The sequence below is a fragment of the Desmodus rotundus genome, chromosome 3, assembly GCF_022682495.2.
Source record: "Desmodus rotundus isolate HL8 chromosome 3, HLdesRot8A.1, whole genome shotgun sequence".
NCBI lineage: Eukaryota > Metazoa > Chordata > Mammalia > Chiroptera > Phyllostomidae > Desmodus > Desmodus rotundus.
In genome coordinates, this window is record NC_071389.1 from 66,768,191 (window position 1) to 66,789,505 (window position 21,315).

Genomic DNA, 21,315 nt, shown 5'->3' on the forward strand with positions numbered 1-21,315 from the left:
ATCTGCATCATACTGCTAATTACAGAACACAAATATTCCCTTAAAAGCAACTCTTTTTAGAAAATCCACAAGGCTTTTTTAGTATTGTTCCAGAATTTTTATTTTGTGCTTATTAATTCACAAATATGAATTCAATATTCATTCAAGTGTTCATGGACAAGACATGGATTAGGCACCCTCCAACATTTCTCGCTCTCGCTCTCTCGCGCGCGCGCGCTCTCTCTCTCTCTCACTCACACTCACACACACACACACACACACACACACACACACACACACACACACACACACACACACACCACCCCCATACAAACCAAATTCCCTAAACTGGATTCAAGTCACTCTATTATCTGGTTTCAAATTATATCTCCCACTTAAATTCCCACCACTTTATAGGAGTGTTCTTCTCCAGCATATTCTTTTCTCAGCTATACTTTATTCATTTTTAATCCTTTCTCCACTCTTGTATAGAATGTTCTATATCTGCACTGTTCAATACAGTATATATGATTATTAAGCACTTGAAGTCTAGCACTTGAGTTGAGATGTGCCTTAAGAAACACACACTGGACCCTGGCAGGTGTGGCTCAGTTGGTTGGGTGTCGTCCTGCAAAGCGAAGGGGTTGCCAGTTCGATTCCTGGTCAGGGCACATGCCTGGGTTGCGGGTTCAGTCCCCGGATGGGGCGCGTGTGATAGGCAGCCGATAGATGTTTCTCTCTCACATCGATGTTTCTCTCCCTCTCTTTCTCCCTCCCTTCCCCTCTCTCTAAAAAGAAATAAATAAAATCTTTTTAAGAAACACACACACACTGGATTCTGAAGACATGGTATAGGACAAAAAGAAAGTAAAATACCTCAATCATGTTAACATATTGAAATGTTTTAAATACTGCATTAAGTAAAATACATTAATAGAATTACTTTTACCTATTTCTTTTTATTTTTTATGTATAGAAAATTTTAAACCACATTTGTGACATATCTCTTTGAGCAGTGCTGACCTATACATCTATTTATAAATGCCCCACAAATTATCTTTTAGTATATGTCATCCACCCAATGAGTATGTAAAAATTCAGTATTAAACTTTCTTCCTATCATAAAGTTGATTAAATTAGGAATTACTAATAACACCAAACGGGATTTAAGTGCCTATTTAACTTCAATATAACTTTTGAAAGATTTTAGACAAGAAAGCTTAAGGCATTTCAAAGTGTAAAAATACAAGAAAAGTTCTGTTTTCATATAGGCTATAAACTGAAAATGTCACCTACATTTACATATATCAAATTTGAGTTAAATGTCCCACCAGAAAGGAGAGACAGTATTATTAAACCAGTAGCAGTTTTAATCCCAGAGTATTAGTTCTGATAAAGCTAGATTATTTTTCATCTTAGTCACCCAGTAAAAAAACAGACGGTTTCCATTTTAACCAATATCACTGTACCAACGTCCAGCAGCCAAGACAAAGAGCCTTTATATGGTGGTATGAATAAACAATGTGGGCAGTAAGACACCACTTGAAATGAAGATAGGCAAAAAAAATGTATATTAAGTTTTTAAGTAAGAGATAAAACTTACAAATTATATAGTTAACTTAAAATAGCAATTTTCAAATGGTGTGTCACGGAAGGCACACTGGTGTTCCACAAGAGGCACACTAGTGTGCCACAAGAATTTTTAAAATATGCAACACCTGACTATTTAGTAAGGGGCACCGACCTCTTTTCCCTTAGATTAAGTCAAACAAAAAATATGACAATAGCCTACCCAACAGTAGCAATACAGTATAAACGAATCAAAGTTATACCCATTTTTTTATCATACCAGCAAAAAATGTATTTTTTGGTGTGCTGCAGAATTTTAGTAATTAGTTTATGTGCGCCAGGAGATGAAAAAGGTTGAACATCCCTGGATTAAAGGATAGATATACAGAAAGGATAGAAAAGCAGAATAAAAATCTCAAATGTAGAATCAAGATACACCTAGACTTAAACTTGGCTGCTCTACTATTTATTATCTTTGTGACCTGAGTCTGAGTTTGTTTCCTTTCACGTAAAATGGGAATACATGTACATCACAGTATTACTGAAAGGAATACCCATAGATGCTTAATTAATGTCAGTTTTATCTCCTTTTCCTTTAATACTAATGATTATATGATGGTGCTGATTAAGATTAGAGTGAAATTTCCCCCCTTCATTTTCCGAACTGCTGAAAATACTTTTTAAGCATATATGAAACTTCTAGTGTCTCATATTCACACCCATCATGTGAACTTAAAATTACTTTTACTACTGCCTTTTACAGTTTTTTAAAAACAACTTAAAATATTTATCTTGGTGGTGCGGAAGGTATACAGTAGAAGAAAATTAAGGGGGAAATAAATTTAAGACCATACCAGCACAGACACATTCAAAATAAAGAAAAGCATGGACAGGAAAATGGCAAAAGGAAATGCTGTTTGAGAAAATTCCCAATTCAGATTAAGCATGAAAAAACAGTATTTCTCTCCCCAATCTAGCTACTGTTGAAGCTTCTTCTCACTCTCATCCACATGTACATTACATATAAATACATAGCCACACACCCTTTTCTCTCTACTAATGGTCACCATCATCCTCATAATCAAAAATTTAAAGTGTGAAGAAATTTAGGATGATGTAACAAAGATAAACCAACACAGTGGTTGGGAAATAACTTCACCAAAATGTACTCATTCCCCAGTGCATTTATTCATCAGCTGACGGTCATAAAAGGGAATGTGTTCCTAAAATAATGAATTGCTAAAACTGGAGAAGGCAGTGTGATACCTACCTCTGACTTCCTTTATAACAACCTTGCCTTTGTAGACAGGAGTCTAAAAATGAAACATTGGCAAAAGTATACAAATTCAAATCACTCGCAGGTGAAAATTGCAAGTTACTGTAGAAAAAATAATTAAACAACAGTAATAACTATTATTACTCAAAAGATGATATTTACTCAGCACCCATTTTGAAAGTAAGGACTTTACATGAATTATATACATTGTATTATCATTCAATCTACTTGCTTAGTGCTCACTCACACAGCTAGATTTCAGCCCCACCAATTTTACTTCAAGGCTTACACTTTTAAACCTTATCTCATTCTGCCTCTTTATTTATATATACATAGTTATAAATGCAACTATGATTTTCTGTGTGTGTATATACACACACCCGTATGTTTGTGAGTCTGTGTGTATAATATTTGGTAAGTGACAAGTAAGCAACAGGCAATTAATTCCTACTTTGGCAAGGTTTTATCCACATACACAAATCATTTGACAATTGGGAATCATCCCTCCCCAATACATGGTGTTTTATAAGTACTAGTTATATTTGACACCTTCCTCAAGAAACTGATGAAAAAGATATGCATTAGCTTTTGAGTAAAAGGATAAACTCCATGAAAGGATAAAAATGTTAATCTTTTAAAATTTTGATAAATAATTGATAATATACAGGTAAATATGCTTTGTAGACTATGAATTATTTTAACCCTAATACTTTATTAGGTTTTTTTTATTTTAAATTACCTTTTTGGCTCATAACATTTAAGTTTCCAGACTCTGTACAGGAAACTTAGAAGTTGTATTTTCAACTTCAATACATAGGCAAAAGGCAATACCTAAAATCTGTATTTATCTCTCCAACCAAATTCAACTGCACCACAATCTCTATTTAATAGACTTCAATTTCAAGGAACAAATCACATCTATAATTTTCACAAAGTTACTTACAAGATCACAGTTCCTAGAATCCCAAATAATATGGGAAAGCTACAGCTTGTAGACAGGAGTAGAAAAAAATTAGTAGAGGGAGAGTGTAAAGGAAGTCTCTTAGAGACAATAACCCTAACCCAATCTCACTTTCGCCCCCTTCAAGAGAAATGTGCACTGCTGCGGCTTCTGCCCTGACATGCTCCTTCTCTCCTTGAAATCCTGCACTTTTCTCCTCCTGGAAAGTTACTCACAGGACTTTTGTTTTTCTTGCTAACATCTCTCAGTTATCAAAGGATGTCCTAAATTTAAAAGAAAAGCATACCAACTCTCCATAATCATATAAGAGTTCCTGGTAAATTCAAAGAGGACAATAACTCCATAGTTCAACTTTGGCAGATCTAAGAAAAAAAATTAAACATCAGAGCAACTGAGGCTCTTGAAACAAAAAAACAATTTTTCATGGAGACTCCACCTCCCTGAAGAAAGAGTATTTGTTGAATTTGGTGTTCTACCTTCTCAGTCTCAAGTGATCTTTATGATTTTTGGGTTTTTTAAGATGGGAAGGAAGAGAAATACTTTAGCCAACCAGCAGGGTGAGCCAGTGCTAGAATCAGTTTGATTATTCTCGATTCTCTCAAAATTCAATTGTGTAAATGGTTCACACCATTAAAAGCAGCATTTCCCTCTAATAAACCTGAATTAAAAGACACTACTTCTAGAACTGCTTCAGTCAGTGATACATCTCATTAACTTTGTACAATATTTACAGATTCTCTACATACAAAACACTCTCTATACCAGGTTAATAAATAAATGTAAAAATAATTGGAGCTCATTTGAGTATCTATCCAAAATATTATGGTAGCCATCTTTTATTGTTTTATTTTATACAGCTATCAATTTTTTTAAAAATTAGGAACACTTTTTAAAGGACTCCTAAAATTAGTGTTCTATAAAAAAAATTAGGGCTACATAATTCAACATATCAATTTCTACATTCGGTGAACTACTGCTGCTTTAAGATCTGCCTGCAAAGCAGTTATGAGAAAAGCGTTCCTACAAGACCAAGACCCACTCTTTTCCTTTGGAATCACAACCTGAGAGTCTGAATAGTAACTCGAAACACTAACAGTGTATTTAGGATGAGAGAAAAGTGAACCTGATTTTTTCTGACAACCAATTTTCTCTAAATTGCAGGTAACCCCCAATTACTTCTAGTGGCTGTCCTTCAGTCGCTCTTTTCTCCTCCTCCTCCTACCCAACACTCTCAACTCAACCACAACAAAACTCTCCCTCTTATCACCTGGATGACAACTTAAACCTGCAAAATAGGTTAAGGTTTGCAGGTAATGAACTCACTTTATAATTACAAATAATCTGGCTGTATTCCCAATGATCACAAGACTAGCATGTAATTAAATCCACTCACACAGGGTTAAAATATTTTTTAAAATAGCTTATCTACTTTCTTAGAAAAGTTAGTGATTTAAATGCACCTTAAATGACCATAAAAGCTTTAAAACCTCAAGACAACTGTTTTTGTTTAATGTGATACCCAAAGTTAACGATAACTCTGGTGTCCCACCATAAATGATTTCACTACTTGTTGAATTTCCTAACAGATCTTACAGATCTACCACTCTGTAGTAGTAATTACTCTTAAGTTGTTTTTATCTAGGGCCAAAGTGGCATGTCCATTTATTTACACAAGTAAAAAGCTATTACAAAACAAAAGGTACTCGAACCACTGCTTTCAGCATCTAATTTCTTATGTAATAACTGGTAGTAATGATAGTTATTTCAAACTTCTCAAAAGAACTTTATCAAGTTTGGGGTCAAAACTGCTTTTTGAAAACCCCCAAATTCAGAAACAACATTGCTCTAGGGGTGTCCAACCTGCGGCCCCTAGGCCGCATGTGTCCAAGATGGTTATGAATGTGACTCAACACAAAATCGTAAATTTACTTAAAATATTATGAGATTTTTTTGTGTGATTACATGTCACAATGTATTTAATGTGTGGCCCAAGACAACTTTTCTTCCTGCGTGGCCCAAAGACACCAAAAGGCTGAACACCCCTGTAAAATACCTAAAATGTCTGTTATTTGGTATCTGAATTTGTTTCACTGAAAATCACTTTAAAAACTAAATCATCCCATGTTATATGAGTTTTTAACTTAGTCTCACATAAGTTCTCATTAATATAACAGTATCTACTTAACAAGTATTCTCAAACACACTCCCTTGTTTTATTTTTTAACTATTATTAGTTCCAGACAGTCGCCTTCTTATCCCAGCAACATATCCACCGAAGAAAAGAGCAATGGGGAAGAAGCTGAGAGGCAATTTTCCATTATGCCACCAAGAATCATCTCTGGCCCTTAATATAGCATAAAAGAGAAGACTAATTGTTCTCCCAGATTCCTTCTCCTCTAAAACTGTATGATTCAGTAATACATTTTGCCAATGTTAATATAACTCTTATTCATTAATACAAGATTGTTCTGTTAGGAGAAGAGCTAACAGGGAAAATCTAGGAGGGAAGGAAAAGGAAAATAAAAAGTTTTAAGTAAAATTGAAAAGTTCAAATTTTAATTTGAACATAGATCTCAAGTTACTGACTGCAATGTGTTTGAGTATCCTTTCAATCATTTTAATTATTTTAATTTGTTAATGTGACCTGGCCAAAACAAAAGACTAGTTGTTTTCAAATTTTGTACTTCAAGTATTAGTTAATACCAATATACAAAGTACAGTGTAGACATAAGCGCAGTGTAACTTTAAATCATGTTAGAAATTCTAAAACTTACACTGCCATGACTTTAACAGCAATATACACATACCATTTTATTAATATTAGTCAAGCGTTCATGTTTCACCTGTAAATTACAACTTCTCTATAAAAACTAATTTTTTCTTACCAAACCTACCAAAGAATATTGCAAACCCTGGATACTTACACATGGCACTGAAGGCAAACAGCCAGATTCCTTTCTTTGAGCAATGTGAGTTGTCTATTTTTTTGAAATGTTTTCCTTCTTGTAGGACACACAAAAAAGTAACTACTGCAGCGAAGCAATATTCTACTAAAGCAAACCTAATCTATCATCCCGATGCAACAAGCCTGGCATTAGTCAGGACTGGCCAGAATATACGGTGTTTTGGTATTTCTGTTGAAATTATTAATTTGTATACAAAAGAGTGCCATCATCCAGGCCCCCAACTGTGTTTACTCCTTCTTGAGTACTTCTTAATGATCACATAAAATTTTAAGTCTAAACATAAAAAGTTTTATAACAACTAAATTTATGGCAATATTACTTAAAAACAGTTCAAGAAAAGTTTTCCACTATGTTGCTAAACCATGGATGGATCCCAACACAAGAGTCGTCGGCGGAAGTCTCGAAACAAGAAACCTTTAGCTCCACCACCTAAGTTTCCAATCACTGAGAAGGAAGGGTCGGGGACAACTCATCTTCAGGTTCACGGGAGAAGTGGAGCACACCTGCTTTCCTCTGGCAGAGATTAAGCTCCCAGGGACACAAAGGCCAGGGAATCAGACCTGGAGAAGCAAAAAGCTTTAGCTGGATACCCACCAAGCCCCTGGCAACCCAAACACTTTGAGCGATTTACCTCTTGCTGTTACTTCCCGGGCACCTATCGGCATAAGATCTTGCAGAATGGGGGGAGGGGAGGACTATGCGGTCCTGGTCCCACGTTAGGAGAAGGATGTGTACAGTTAACGCCAGAGCTGGCGCTTCTGATCGAGCCCTAGCAGCCCGCAGAGGGGCTGGAACTGCTCTCGGACTGCCCCGTTACTCAGTGCGTTGCAATGGCGACCGCCAGGCTTCCCCAGCCGCCGGGGCCCGGGCCTGATCTCGGCCCCTTACCCTACTGCTCACTGGCTGCTCGGCTTCATGTGACTAAACAAAACCCCCAAATCTAGTGCCCAGCTCAGCCCCTTTGTGTCCGCTACCGGATCCTCCGACGCCGCCGTGGAAAGGTCCTCCCCCCAACTGCCTCCGCCGAGTCCCGCCCCGAGGCGGCGGCCGCCGCTCACCTCAGGCTCCGCCGCCCCCCGCGGCCGCCGCCTCCCCGAACCCGGGTCCCGGGCTCCTTGTGTAGCACCAACTCCGCCTCCTCCGCCGCCGCCGCCATCTTAGCCTGTGCGGCAAAATGCGTCCTTTTGGATGGTTGGGACCCAGCCTAGGGCGTAGCTCCCCGGGCCCGAGCGCCAAAGGCCGGGTCCCCCAACTTCTTCCGCCACCCTCAGTCCCGCCGCCGCCACAGTCCAAAGGCCCAAAACCCACTCGGGCCCCGGCGAATCCGACCAAATAACCCTGAAACTCACAGTTTGGTGCCGTGTGCGTCAAACCGGGGCGACGTTGGGAGCGCGCGGCGTCCCCGCGTCACACGCTCCTCTGTACGCTACTCGGCTCCACCGGCCCCCCTCCGCTCTCCGCTTTTCGCCTCCGGCCCCGGTTCCCACGGCGCAGGCGCGCGGCTTTCCCGCCTCTACCGAGCTGCCGGCCGCAGGGGTGGCCAACGAGAAGCTCGTGGGCAGCTTCAAGGTGGAGGAGCGTCAGGGCCAATTAGAGAAACAGAGCAGCAGAAACAGTGGACCTCTGTTGTCGGGTGCCAGAAGGCAAACAAGGTCACCTCCCCCAGCGCTGACCTAATCACTCTCAAGGAGGTTCCCGCCCCAAAGTAGGCACGCTCCAAATATGGTGGTGCCCAAACTCTGCAAGACCCAAATACTTAGGCAAGTCTAGGCCCTTTAAGGTGGAACAGACCAGTATTTGATTTCCACAATTACTAACGTGCCAAGATTCCTTTTCCTTTCCTACTGTTGAGGAAAACAGCTTAAGAACTCAAGATTGCCAGTTACAACTGTAGAGTAAAGGCAGAGGAAAGTTTTTGAATCTGAAGGAGACCAAATTTGGGAGTTGATGGCCATGGAAAGCATCAAATGTGGCACCCCGATTCGCAGAACAGCCTACCCTAAAAGGTGCCCTGGGTTTGGTCCAATTGATTCTGTGACAACACTTTCTCCCGGCATTACTGTAGGTCCCGTGAGTCTCCAAATGAAATTTAATAAGAAGCACCTGAGATTGGTTAACCCTTCAAAAAATCAGTAGCTCCCAAGAGAGTTCTGGAAGTCTTCCTTTTTACCAAGGATCCACTACGGAAGTCTGAGGGCAGAGCTTCACACTTTGAGAAACACTGATTAGGGGCTATTTGTTGTCCTTGTCTTTGAACTGAACAAACAAAAGTTGCTAACATGTTTGACATGCACCAAAAGTTCCTGAGCAATCTACTAGCCCTGCCTGAATAAATTATTTGGCTTTTCTGAATTTATTCTCTCATTTAAAAAAAAAAGTTTATATTAGTTTAGCAACTATCATGTGTTCCTCCGAATCCTCAAGATGTTATCGGCATTCAGAGGAATACACTATAATTGCACTTATTTGAAAAGAATAAGAAGCATTCTCTTTCCCATAGGATGGTGACTTCATCATCATTATTAGCAAAAAATAGATACCAAACAACAGATGTTTATACTTGTTACATTAGATAATAATAGCTAGCACTTTTGAGCACTTACTTTGTACCAAGCAATGTTTAACTCATTTAATTTCACAACTTAATGAGGCAAAGAGAGGTTAGGTGATTTTCTTTTCTTTTTAATCATTTTTATTTTCAATTACAGTTAACATACATTATTGTATTAGTTGCAGGTGTCCACCCCAGTGATTAAACATTAAATACCTGATCATCCTGATAAGTCTCGCACCAATCTGATGTAATACATGGTTATTAGAATATTATTGACTACATTCCCTATGCTGTATGTTAAATCCCCAAGACTACTTTGTAACAACTAATCTGTGCTTCTTAATCCCTTCACCTTTTTTGCCCATATCCTCAACCCTCCTCCCATCTGGCCACCTTCAAAATAGTCTCTGTACCTATGAGTCTGTTCTGTTCTGCTTGTTCATTTATCTTTTTTTGTTTGTTTGTTTTAGATTCATTTGTTAATAGGCGGGTATTTATTGCCATTTTATTGTTCACATTTTTTGTCGTCATCTTCTTCTTCTTCAAGAAAACCCTGTAATATTTTATATAATACTGGTTTGATGGTGATGAACTTTAGCTGTGTTTTGTCTGGGAAGCTCTTTATATGTCCTTTGCATCTAAATGATAGCTTTGACAGATAATCTTGGATGTAGGTCCCTGCTTTTCATTACTGTGAATATTTCTTGCCAAACCCTTCTGGTCTGCAAAGTTTCTGTTCAGAAATCACCTGGAAGTCTTATGGAAGTTTCCTTCTAGATAACTAACTGCTTTTCTCTTGCTGTTTATAAGATTCTCTCTTTGTCTTTAACTTTTGCATTTTAATTATGAGGTGTCTTGGTGTGAACCTCTTTACGTTCATCTTGTTTAGGACTCTGTGCATCCAGGGCTTCTATGTATAGTTCCTTTACCGAGTTCAGGAAGTTTTCTCTCATTTTCAAATAGGTTTTCAATTTCTTCCTCTCTCTCTTTTCCTTCCAGCACCCCCATGATGTGAATGTTGGTATGCTTGAAGTTGTTCCAGAAGCCCCTTACACTAGCCTCATTTTTTTTATTATTATTTTTACTTCTTGCTGTTCTGGAAGCTTTATGCTTCCTTATATTACAAATCACTGATTTGATCTTGGCTTTATCTACTCTATTGTTGATTCCCTGTAAAATATTCTTCATTTCAGTTAATATCTCCTTCATTTTTGACTGGACTTTTTTATGATGCAGATGTTCTCACTAAGTTCATTGAGCACCCTTATAACTAGTGGGGTGTTTTTGTTTGTGTTTGTTTTTTAAGCTGTTTTTTAAATTGTTTTTATTGTTCTATTACAGTTGTCCCAATTTCCCCCAACTGCTCTCTCCTGCCCCACCCAGCCCCCACTCCCACAGTCAATCCCCATCCTGTTGTCCACATCCATGGGTCATTTATACCTGTTCCTTAACAAGACCCTTCCTCTTCTTTCCCTCCTTATCCCTTTCCCCACTCCCCTCTGGTCACTGTCAGTCTGTTCCTTGTTTCCATGCCTCTGATTCTATTTTGCCTGTTTGTTTTGTTGATTAGGTTCCTCTTATAGGTGAGATCATATGGTATTTGTCTTTTACGGCCTGGCTTATTTTACTTAGCTTAATACTCTCCAGTTCCATCCTTTCTGTCTCAAAAGGTAGGAGTTCCTTCTTTCTTTCTGCTGCATAGTATTCCATTGTGTAAATGTACCACAGTTTTTTGATCTACTCATTTACTGATGGGCACTTAGATTGTTTCCAGCACGTGGCTATTGTAAATAATGCTGCTATGAACATAGGGTTGCTTAGGTTCTTTTGAATTGATGTTTAGGATTATTCATGTATAATCCCAGCAGTGGAACCGCTGGATCAAAAGATAGTTCCATTTTTAGTTTTTTGAGGAAATTCCATACTATTTCCACAGTGGCTGTACCAGCCTGCATTCCCACTGTGCACTAGGGTTCCCTTTCCTCCACATCCTCTCCAACACTTGTTTGTTGATTTGTTTATGATGGCCATTCTGACTGATGTGAGGTGGTATCTCCTTGTGGTTTTAATTTACATCTCTCTGATGGCTGGTGATGCTGAGCATCTTTTCACATGTCTCTGGGCCCTCTGTATGTCCTCCTTGGAGAAGTGTCTGTTCAAGTCTTTTGCCCATTTTTCAATCAGGTTGTTTGTCTTCTTGGAGTGGAGTCGTGTGAGTTCTTTATATATTTTGGAGATCAAACCCTTGTCTGATGTATCATTGGCAAATATGTTTTCCCATATAGTTGGTTCTCTTTTCATTTTAATGCTGTTTTCTTTAGCCATGCAGAAGCTTTTTAATATGATGATCTTAATATATTCCTGGATCTGATTTGCCAATATTTTGTTGAGGATTTTAACATCTATGTTCATCTGCAATATTTGCTTGTACTTTTCCTCTTTGATGTATCTTTACCTGGTGTTTGAATTAGGATAATACTTGCTTCATAAAAAAAGAGTTTGGGAGTCTTCCATCTTCTTGAATTTTTTGGAGTAGTTTAGGAAAGATAAGGGTTAGCTCTTCCTTAAATGTTTGGTAAAATTTTCCAGTGAAGCCGTCTGGTCCCAGGCTTTTGTGTGCTGGGAGTTTTTTTGATTACTGCTTCAGTTTCACTAGCTGTTATCAGTCTATTTAGGTTTTCTGCTTCTTCTTGATTCAATTTTGGAAGATTATATATTTCTAGAAATTTATCCATTTCATCCACGTTGTCAAATTTCTTGGTGTATAGTTGTTCATAGTAATTTCTTACAATCCTTTGTATTTCTGTGGTATCAGTTATAATCTCTCCATTTTCATTTCTGATTTTATTTATTTGGGTCTTCTCTCTTTTCTCTTGGTGAGTCTGGTTAAAGGCTTGTCAATTTTGTTTATCTTTTCAAAGAACCAGCCCCTGGATTTATTGATCCTTTAAATTGTTCTTTTAGACTCTATGTCATTTAATTCTGCTCTGATCTTGATTATTTCCTTCCTTCTACTTGCTCTGAGCTTTGTTTATTGTTGTTCCTCTAATTCTTGTAGATGTAGGGTTGGGTTGTTTATCCGAGATTTTTCTATCATTTTTAGGTAGGCCTGTATTGCTGTAAACATCCCTCTAAGGACTGCCTTTGCTGTGTCCCATAGGTTTTGTTCTGCTGTGTGTTCATTTTCATTTGTTTCCAGAAACTTTTTAATTTCTTCCTTGATCTTCCTTGTTAACCATTCATTTCTACCACTCATTATTTAATAGCATGTTATTCAGTCTCCATGAGTTTGAATGTTTTTGAGTTTTTTCCTTGAGGTTGGTTTTTAGTTTCAGGCCCTTGTGATCCAAGAAGGTGCTTGATATGAATTCAGTTTTCTTGAATTTGTCGAGACTTGTTTTGTGTCCTACCACGTGGTCCATCTTTGAAAATGTCCCATGTGCATTTGAAAAGGATGTATGTTTTATTTCTTTGGAGTGAATCGTTACATATATATATATATATACACACACACATATACACATATATATTTCAGTTAAGTCCATTCAATCTAGCGTGTCATTTAATGCCAAATATCCTTGTTGATTCTTTACTTGGAAGATCTATCCATTGTTGACAATGAGGTGTTAAAATTCCCCACTATGAATGTGTTGCTATCAATATCTTTCTTGAAGTCCTCCAAGATTTTCCTTATATATTTGGGTGCTCCAATGTTGGGTGCATATATGTTATAAGGATTATATCTTCTTGATGGATTATTCCCTCAAATATTATGTAGTGTCTTTCTTTGTCTCTTTTCATGGTCTTTGTTTTGAAATCTATTTTGTCTGATATAAGAATTGCTACCTCAGCTTTTTTTAATGTCCATTTGCTTGGAATCTTTTTTCCATCCCTCTCACTTTCAGTCTGTATAGGTCTTTTTTTCTGAAGTGGGTCTATTGTAGGTAGCATATGCGCAGGTCATGTTTTCCTATCCATTCAGTTACCATATGTCTTTTGATTGGAGAATTTAATCCATTTACATTTATGGTTATTATTGATAGGTACTTTTTTTTTATTTATTTAAAATATATTTATTGATTATGCTATTACAGTTGTCCCATTTCCCCCCCCACTCCACTCCATCCTGCCCACCCCCCTCCCTCCCACATTCCCCCCCTATAGTTCATGTCCATAGGTCATACTTATAAGTTCTTTGGCTTCTACATTTCCTACACTATTTTTACCCTCCCCCTGTCTATTTCCCACCTATCATCTATGCTACTTATTCTTTGTACCTTTCCCCCTCTCTCCCCCTTCCACTCCCTTAATGACAACCCTCATGTTCTAGTTGTTTGACTAGTTTGCTCTCGTTTTTGTTTTATGTGTGGCCGTTAATAACTGTGAGTTTGCTGTCAGTTTTACTGTTCCTATTTTTGATCTTCTTTTTCTTAGGTAACTCCCTTTAACATTTCATATAATAAGGGCTTGGTGATGATGAACTTCTTTAACTTGACCTTATCTGAGAAGCACTTGATCTTCCCTTCCATTCTAAGTGATAGCTTTGCTGGATACAGTAATCTTGGATGTAGGTCCTTGCATTTAATCTTGGGTAATGTAATTATGATGTGCCTTGGCGTGTTCCTCCTTGGGTCCAGCTTCTTTGGGACTCTCTGAGCTTCCTGGACTTCCCGGAAGTCTATTTCCTTTGCCAGATTAGGGAAGTTCTCCTTCATTATTTGTTCAAATAAGTTTTCAATTTTTTGTTCTTCTTCTTCTCCTTCTGGCACCCCTATAATTCGGATGTTGGAACGTTTCAAGGCGTCCGGGAGGTTCCTAAGCCTCTCCTCATTTTTCCAAGTTCTTGTTTCTTCATTCTTTTGTGGTTGGATGTTTGTTTCTTCCTTCTGGTCCACACCATTGATTTGAGTCCCAGTTTCCTTCGCATCACTATTGGTTCCCTGTACATTTTCCTTTGTTTCTCTTAGCATAGGCTTCATTTTTTCATCTGTTTTTCGAATAGATTCAACCAAGTCTGTGAGCATATTGATAACCAGTGCTTTGAACTGTGCATCCGATAGGTTGGCTATCTCTTCCTCGCTTAGTTGTATTTTTTCTGGAGCTTTGAAGTGTTCTGTCATTTGGGCCATTTTTTTTTTGTTTTTGTCTTGGAGCGTCTGTTACTTTAAGGGGCGGAGCCTTAGGTGTTCACCAGGGCGGGGTAATGCTGGTTGCTGCGCTGTGACGCTGTACGTGGGGGAGGGGCCGAGTGGGAGCAATGGCGCCCGCCTCACTCTCCTCCGGATTTCAATCTTTCACTCCGATACCCACAATCAAACTGGGCCACTCTGGTGCTGGTTCCCGAGTGGGTGGGCCTGTGGACGCCCTAGACCCCTGTGGGTCTCTCCAATGACCTCTCCTGTGAGGCTGGGAGTCTCTCCTGCTGCCGCCCCAACCCCCACAGGCGTTTTCAATCAGAGGTTTGAGGCTTTATTTCCCTGAGCTGGAGCCCTGGGTTATGCGGTCTGCTTCGCTCCCTGCTGTTTGTCGGGTTTATCTGTGGGCGAATGTGGTGCCGCGGAGTGCTACCCGCTGCTCTGCCTGCCCCGTTCTCCGCCGCTCTGAGTCCGGCCCTCTGGGTTTATCTGTGCAAATGTAGGGTCGCAGGGTCTGCTAGAGCTCAGACTGCCTGCGCCATTTGTCCCACACTCCGCCAGTCTCAGTCCCGCCACAGCCACGCGAGTCCTCTCCACCCCGGTGCCCGTCTCCGCCCCTCCTACCAGTCTGGATGAATGGTTATTTTCTATTTTCTTGGTGTTGGTCCCCCTTGCTGTTCGATTCTCTGTCAGTTCTGGTTGTGCGAGGAGGCGCAGTGTGTCTACCTACGCCGCCATCTTGGTTCTCCTATTGATAGGTACTTATTCATTGCCATTTTCTCCCCTTTGTACCTGTGTTCTTCTCTCTCTCACTCTTTTCCTTCCTTCCTCTTCTTAAAGCAGTCCTTTTAACATATCTTGCAGTGCTGGTTTGGTGGAGGTATATTCTTTCAGCCTTATTTTGTCTGGGAAACTCCTTATTTCACCTGCCATTTCAATTGAGAGCCTTACTGGATAGAGTAGTCTTGGTTGCCGGCCTTTGCTTGTCATTACTTGGAATATTTTTTGCCATTCTCTTCGGGCTTTTAGTGTTACTACTGAGTAATCAGCTGCTAGCATTACCAGGGCTCCCTTGTATGTTACTACCTGTTTCTCCTTTGCTGCCTTTAAGATTCTCTCTTTGTCTTTAAATATTGCTATTTTAATTATGATGAGTCTTGAAGTGGGCCTCTTTGGGTTTATCTTGGTTGGGACCCTCTGTGCTTCCTGGACTTGTGTGATTTTTTTCTCTCATCTCATTAGGGAAGTGTTCTGTCATTACCTTTTCAAACAGGTTTTCTATCCTTGTTCCTCTTATTCTCCATCTGGTATCCCAATAATACAGATCTTATTACATTCATGTTGTCCTGCAGCTCCCTTAAACCCTCTTCATTCTTTTGGAGTCTTTTTTGGTTTTGTTGCTATGTCTGGGAATTTTTTTCTACCTTGTTCTCCAGCTTGCTGATTTGATCCTCTGCTTCATCTAACCTGCTTTTAATTCCTTCTACTGTATTCTTCATTTCAGATATTGTATTCTTCATTTCCTCTTGGCTCTTATTGATAGTTTCTATATTCGTTTGCATACTGGTGTACTTTGCAGTAAGTTCCTTGTAGCTTCCCTGGAGTTCTTAGTAGTTCTCACTGAGCTCATTGAGCATCCTTATAACCATTATTTTGAATGCAGTGTCTGATAGTGTGCTTGCCTCTGTTTCATCTAGCACTCCTTTTGGGGATTCCTCCTTTCCTTTTGATTGGGAGTGGTTTCTTTGTCCCCTCATTTCAGGTGACTCTTCTTATTTGTTTCTGCTTCTTAGATTGATCTCCCTGTCTTTGTGGTATGGACTTCTGTGGTAGGAAACCTGTGGGATTCAGTGATGCAGTATCCTTAATCTCCTGAACCTGATGCTCTTGTGTTGCCCTTTATGCCATTTATATGGGCTCTCATTGTAATTGGGTTTGGTTGTTGTTGGTTCCTTCTTTGGTGGGTCCTTTCCTCCCTTTGGCTGACTGAGAGTCACTCTGTTCACTACATCTTGTATGGTGTTGTACAGGTGCACTGTCTTCTCTTTCTGGATCCACCCCTGGTAATGGCAGATGGTGTGTCCCAGTCTGGCCCTAAGCAGCCTGTTTGAGACTACTAGCAATCCACAGTCTGTGGGTGTCTCCTTCCATTGTTAATGTAGTCAGTCTGTAATCAGCAATCAAGCGTAAGCAACTCAGGGTGGTGCAGAGTAATTCCTGTTGGTGGGGCTATTGCTTCCCCTCAGGCTTATGCCACTTGGAGGACACTGCTCTGCCTGAGCAAGTTTTCTCCTATAATATGGGCAATGAATGACTCAGCATAGGGATCCTGGCAGCTGCTCCCTCGGTTCTCTCCTCAAAGCCATGACCACCAGGCTCTTCTCAAGTGTCTCTAATCCAATCTGCTCTCCTTCTGTTGGAGCCCAGTATAAGTGGATGCAAATGAAATTGTATGTATTGTCCCTTTAAGAGGCTCTCTGTGTCTCCAGTCATCCTTCCCTGGCAGACAGAAACCCCGCTGCTTTTCACGGTTGGATGTTATCTGGATTCCTTTCTAGCTCTGGCGCTGTAGGCTGGGGAGCCCAGCTTGGGGTTAGACCCCACACTTCTCAGGGAGAAGCCCCCCGCCCGGCTGCTAAAATTTCCCTCTGGCCCTTCAGCTGCCACCTGTGGGAACCTAGCCGTTCCTCTCGCATCTCTTCCACAATCCATACGAGTCACATTGTGGTGAAGAGGTTTCTTCTGTCTGTCCATGGTTATAAGGCTTCACTCCAGTTATGGTTCAGTTGGTTATTCCAGATGATTTCTCTACAATGTAGTTGTAATTCCAGCTTGGTCCTGGGAGGAGGTTAGTGTAGCTTCCACTCACTCCTCCACCATATCGGTTTCCCTTATAACCAGTGTTTTGTAATATGCCTCTAGTAGATTGCTTTGTCTCCATTTTGTTTAGTTCCTTTTCTGGAGTTTTGCTCTGTTCTTTCATGTGGGACATGTTTCTTTGTCTCCCCACTTTGGCAGCCTCATTGTGTTTGTTTCTATGTATTAGGCAGAGCTGATATGTTTCCCAGTCTTAGTAGAGTAGCCTTATGTAGTAGGTGTCCAGTGGCACGGCCTCCTCTATCACCTGAGCTGGGTACTTGAGGTGTGCCCCCTGTATGGGTTGTGTATACCCTCCTATTGTAGAAGTTAGGTAATTTTCTCAATCACACAGCTGTTTGGGCTCATTAAAAATGCAATGTCTCTTTTTCTTCATTTACATAAATGGATAAAGAATTAAATATAAATGTATATGTATGTTTTGCAGTCAATGGGGCATATCTTTTTGGTCATTTCATCTATGGAATCCATTAAATTGAACATTCTCAGTTTACTATTTGATTCACAATTAAAAATAAATAAAAGTATTGTGTACTATGGAAATTCTGACTACATTATATTACTACAAAAGCAGATATCAACAAAAAACTGTCTTGTAAATTTATACCACTGACTAATGTGCAGACAGATCACAACACAAGCAAATAGAACCACTTACAACTCAGTCATGACCAGGCATTTGTCTCACTAATGAAGCTGTTTGTTTATACAATACTAGAAGTCAGCAACTAAATTGCAATGTCAGCGAAATAGTAGTAGTAGTATAAGTAATAGTAATAATTGTTATAGGAAAAGTGGTAATAGTCGATGAAACTCTTTATAAACAAAATAGATGTCAAAAAAATTCAGCAAGTGGGAGAAAACTTGGTAAGGGCAGAAAGTTTGAATAAGCTGACATATAGTGGTGGGCAGGGGGGAAAGCAGGTAAACTGGAAAAATCTAATACCCAGTTATGTGGCTCAATGCCAAAATATTTAAAGACATTACAATGAAATTCTAGTTAAAAATGAAAATCAAGATATGAAAAACTTTGACCCTGGGAAAAAATTCACAATGAGCATGTACTCTCTGCTGAATTCACCTAATGAAGAATCTTTAAACACACACACACACATACACACACACACAAAAGTAAAAGAAAGAAAGGAAAAGCAAGACCTGGCTGTTGTTAATATATTAAAATCTGACAATATTAGCACAATATATGAATCTATTAGTTATTCCAGTGAATGGAACTACCCAATAAAATGTACAAGTAAAATATAATCTCAAGTGACCTAATCAAAAAGAAAATACAACTTTATATTGGATAAAAACAGGTAATATTACATATTCCAATACTTCTGAATTCCAGGCAAAGAAAAAAAATAAAGCATTGATTAACCCACTATCCTAGTAATAAATGTTGAATTTATCTTAGGACCTTACTGGTTCTGCACTCCCCTCTGAGTACCAAAACTGTAAGTCAGTCTCATTTGTAAAACTGCAAATGTTACAATATGTTTGTTAATTGGGGTGGGGATGAGAGGATGTTTTGCATATAGAGATATGAAGAAGTAAACAGGAATCACACCTCATATATACATTTTTGTCTCACACTATCCCTAGCACAGAGCCTTATACATACTGGGTATGCAACAAATGATTCTGTTCAATTCAACAATATTCACTGATTATTTACTCTATGCAAGGCACTGTGCTAGGCACTGTCAGTAAAATGAGCAATAAGACAGTTCCTTGTGCTTATTTAATAAGCAGAATTAGAATAAATGAGAAGTTTTATAGTTAAATAAAAGAACTCGACAAAAAGATATCAACTCTCAATTTACCAGGGAATGGAGAAGATGAGGAAACAAGTAATAAAGATTTCAAAATCATAGTTAAAACAAAATCTCATAAAACATGTTACAAAATAGATTTACTATAAATATGTTTAGTAAAAATTATATTTAATATTTAGGAACACATTTATTACTCTAATTTGTCAGCATATCAGAAGTAGACTATGAAAGTATATGAGCTTTTTCACAGAACACATGTAGAGAAAGAAAACAGTGAGTAATGGAAACTTAGACAAAAATTATTTAAGAAATTAGTAGGGAAATTTTTGAGAAAATAAGAAATGAAGGGACAGAGGGCAAGAGTGTGACATTACAGAAGCTAGGGAGTATTAGTAACAGCTTACTTCTATGACAAATAACCCCAGATCTCAATAATTTAACACTGTAATGCATTATTTCTTATTCATGTCACACTCCACTGCAGTCAGTAGGAAGGACAGGGTAGGCCTGGGAGCAGTTATTCAGGCATATGAGGTCCTTCCATTATATGGTTTTGCCATTCCCTACGGTCTTTCAGTCTTCTACTGGACCCTCTGCAAAGAGAGAGCACACACATGGAGAATCATGAGTGCGATACATTGAAGTGGAGAAGCCCAAAAGTGGCACATATCACTCCCCACTTTCCACTACTCAGCTCCACTTAACTTCAGGCAGAGGCTGGGAAATTTGGCTATATGCCCCAGAGAAATGAAATGGGACTGCTGAGCACAAAGCAGCATTTCTGCACACCCTGTGTAAATGTAGCAAAAAGGTTATGAAAGGTAAGTCGTGTCTGTTGGGTGTACAAGATCATTGGTGACCCTGATAGGAACAAGGCTCAGCCCACTGCAGTGGGGTCAAGAGTAAATGAAAAGAAGGAGAAATAGCAACTGGGTCTGATCAACTATGGAAACCTAACACGGAGTCATACAAATGGACTTGCAGGCTGAGAGACAAGTCAAGGTTTTAGGTGAATGCCACTCCTTAAAGATTCTTGGCAACTAACCAGCCAGTCTTCTCTGGCAAGAAGAAAGCCATCACCAGGCCTTCTCCAATCTTGCACACACATTAAACTTGAGAAATGCCTTTCTTGTTTATTTTTTCTGGAATGAAAGATTCCAGATGTTCCAAAATATTTGGTTGAGATCCATCCATGGAAAAAAGGGCATCTGTAATTTCAACCATCCCATGTGGTTTTCTGAAGAAAATGACTATAAAAGAGTAAGCCAAAACATTGCATTATATGTATTAATTTCCTTTGTAATCAATAATTGGGAGACATAGTTGTACAAATGTGTTTCTTTAACTACATGGCAATAATTGGAAATTGGTCTTTGATATCTCTAGTTGTTTTTAAAGATTTTATTTATTTATTTTTAGAGAGAGAGGAAGGGAAGGAGAAAGAAAGGGAGAGAAACATCAATCAGTTTGCCTCTCAAACATGCCCTGACTGGGAACCAAACCTGCAACCCAAGCATGTGCCCTGACCAGGAATCAAACCAGTGACCCTTCGCTCTGCAGGACAATGCCCAACCAGCTGAGCCACACCAATCAGGGCAATGTCTGTAGTTTAATTGTAAATGAAATTAAATGTCTTCAAATTGAAACTTAAAATCTCTATTATATATTGTTTACTTCGATTTTCTAAATAGGTTGTAAGAAGGAAAAGAATGGTGGTTGCAACCTTTAAAAATAGATTTAGGAAACATTGAATCTGAAATAGAAATACAGGTCTAAAATATTACATGATAATGTCACATTTATTTTTCTTGTCCATTTCTCTTTTTATTTCAGGACACTAAAATGTCTCTTACAAACCCTCTGTCAGATTCCTTTTGATTGTCATACCTCACTCTCAACACAGAATGGCTGTGGTGTCCAGGCGACTGATGAATTTATTCCTTTTCCACTCAGACCTGAAAGATACACTGAAAATATAGACCCATTCTCTCTTCTAATATTCATGTGGTGTCTACAATGTTTCAGGCATTGTACTGGGCGTTTGGACAATGTGAAAGTAAATAGAACACATTCAGTTCTCAAATATCTTAAGGTCAAACAGATTAAAAGTCACATGCTCAAAATGCCATTTGCTTTTTAAAATTAACAAAGAAAGAGGTCAGCTTATTGTTCAACCAGTGTCTCATGGGGTGATGAGAATGCTGCAGAGTCATTTTC

The 21,315-nt window shown here is 39.0% G+C and overlaps 1 protein-coding gene and 1 pseudogene across 17 annotated transcripts in view; one reads left to right on the plus strand and one right to left on the minus strand.

Annotated features, from left to right (window-relative positions):
- Window positions 1–8,437, minus strand: part of ZNF644 (zinc finger protein 644) — a 110,754-nt gene extending 102,317 nt beyond the window's left edge. For 3 of the 16 annotated variants that reach the window (XR_006656209.3, XM_045199613.3, XM_045199617.3), the window contains exon 1: window positions 8,101–8,436. The gene's annotated coding sequence lies outside the window, so the exon portion shown is untranslated. The other 13 variants (XM_024565543.4, XM_045199610.3, XM_071220957.1 and 10 more) reach the window with 10 other exon arrangements.
- Window positions 8,438–8,698: 261 nt separating this feature from the next.
- Window positions 8,699–21,315, plus strand: part of LOC112309151 (activated RNA polymerase II transcriptional coactivator p15 pseudogene) — a 56,867-nt pseudogene continuing 44,250 nt past the window's right edge. The window contains exon 1 of the transcript XR_002975217.1: window positions 8,699–8,821. The product of XR_002975217.1 is annotated as an activated RNA polymerase II transcriptional coactivator p15 pseudogene (transcript). The remainder of the gene's footprint in view (window positions 8,822–21,315) is intronic.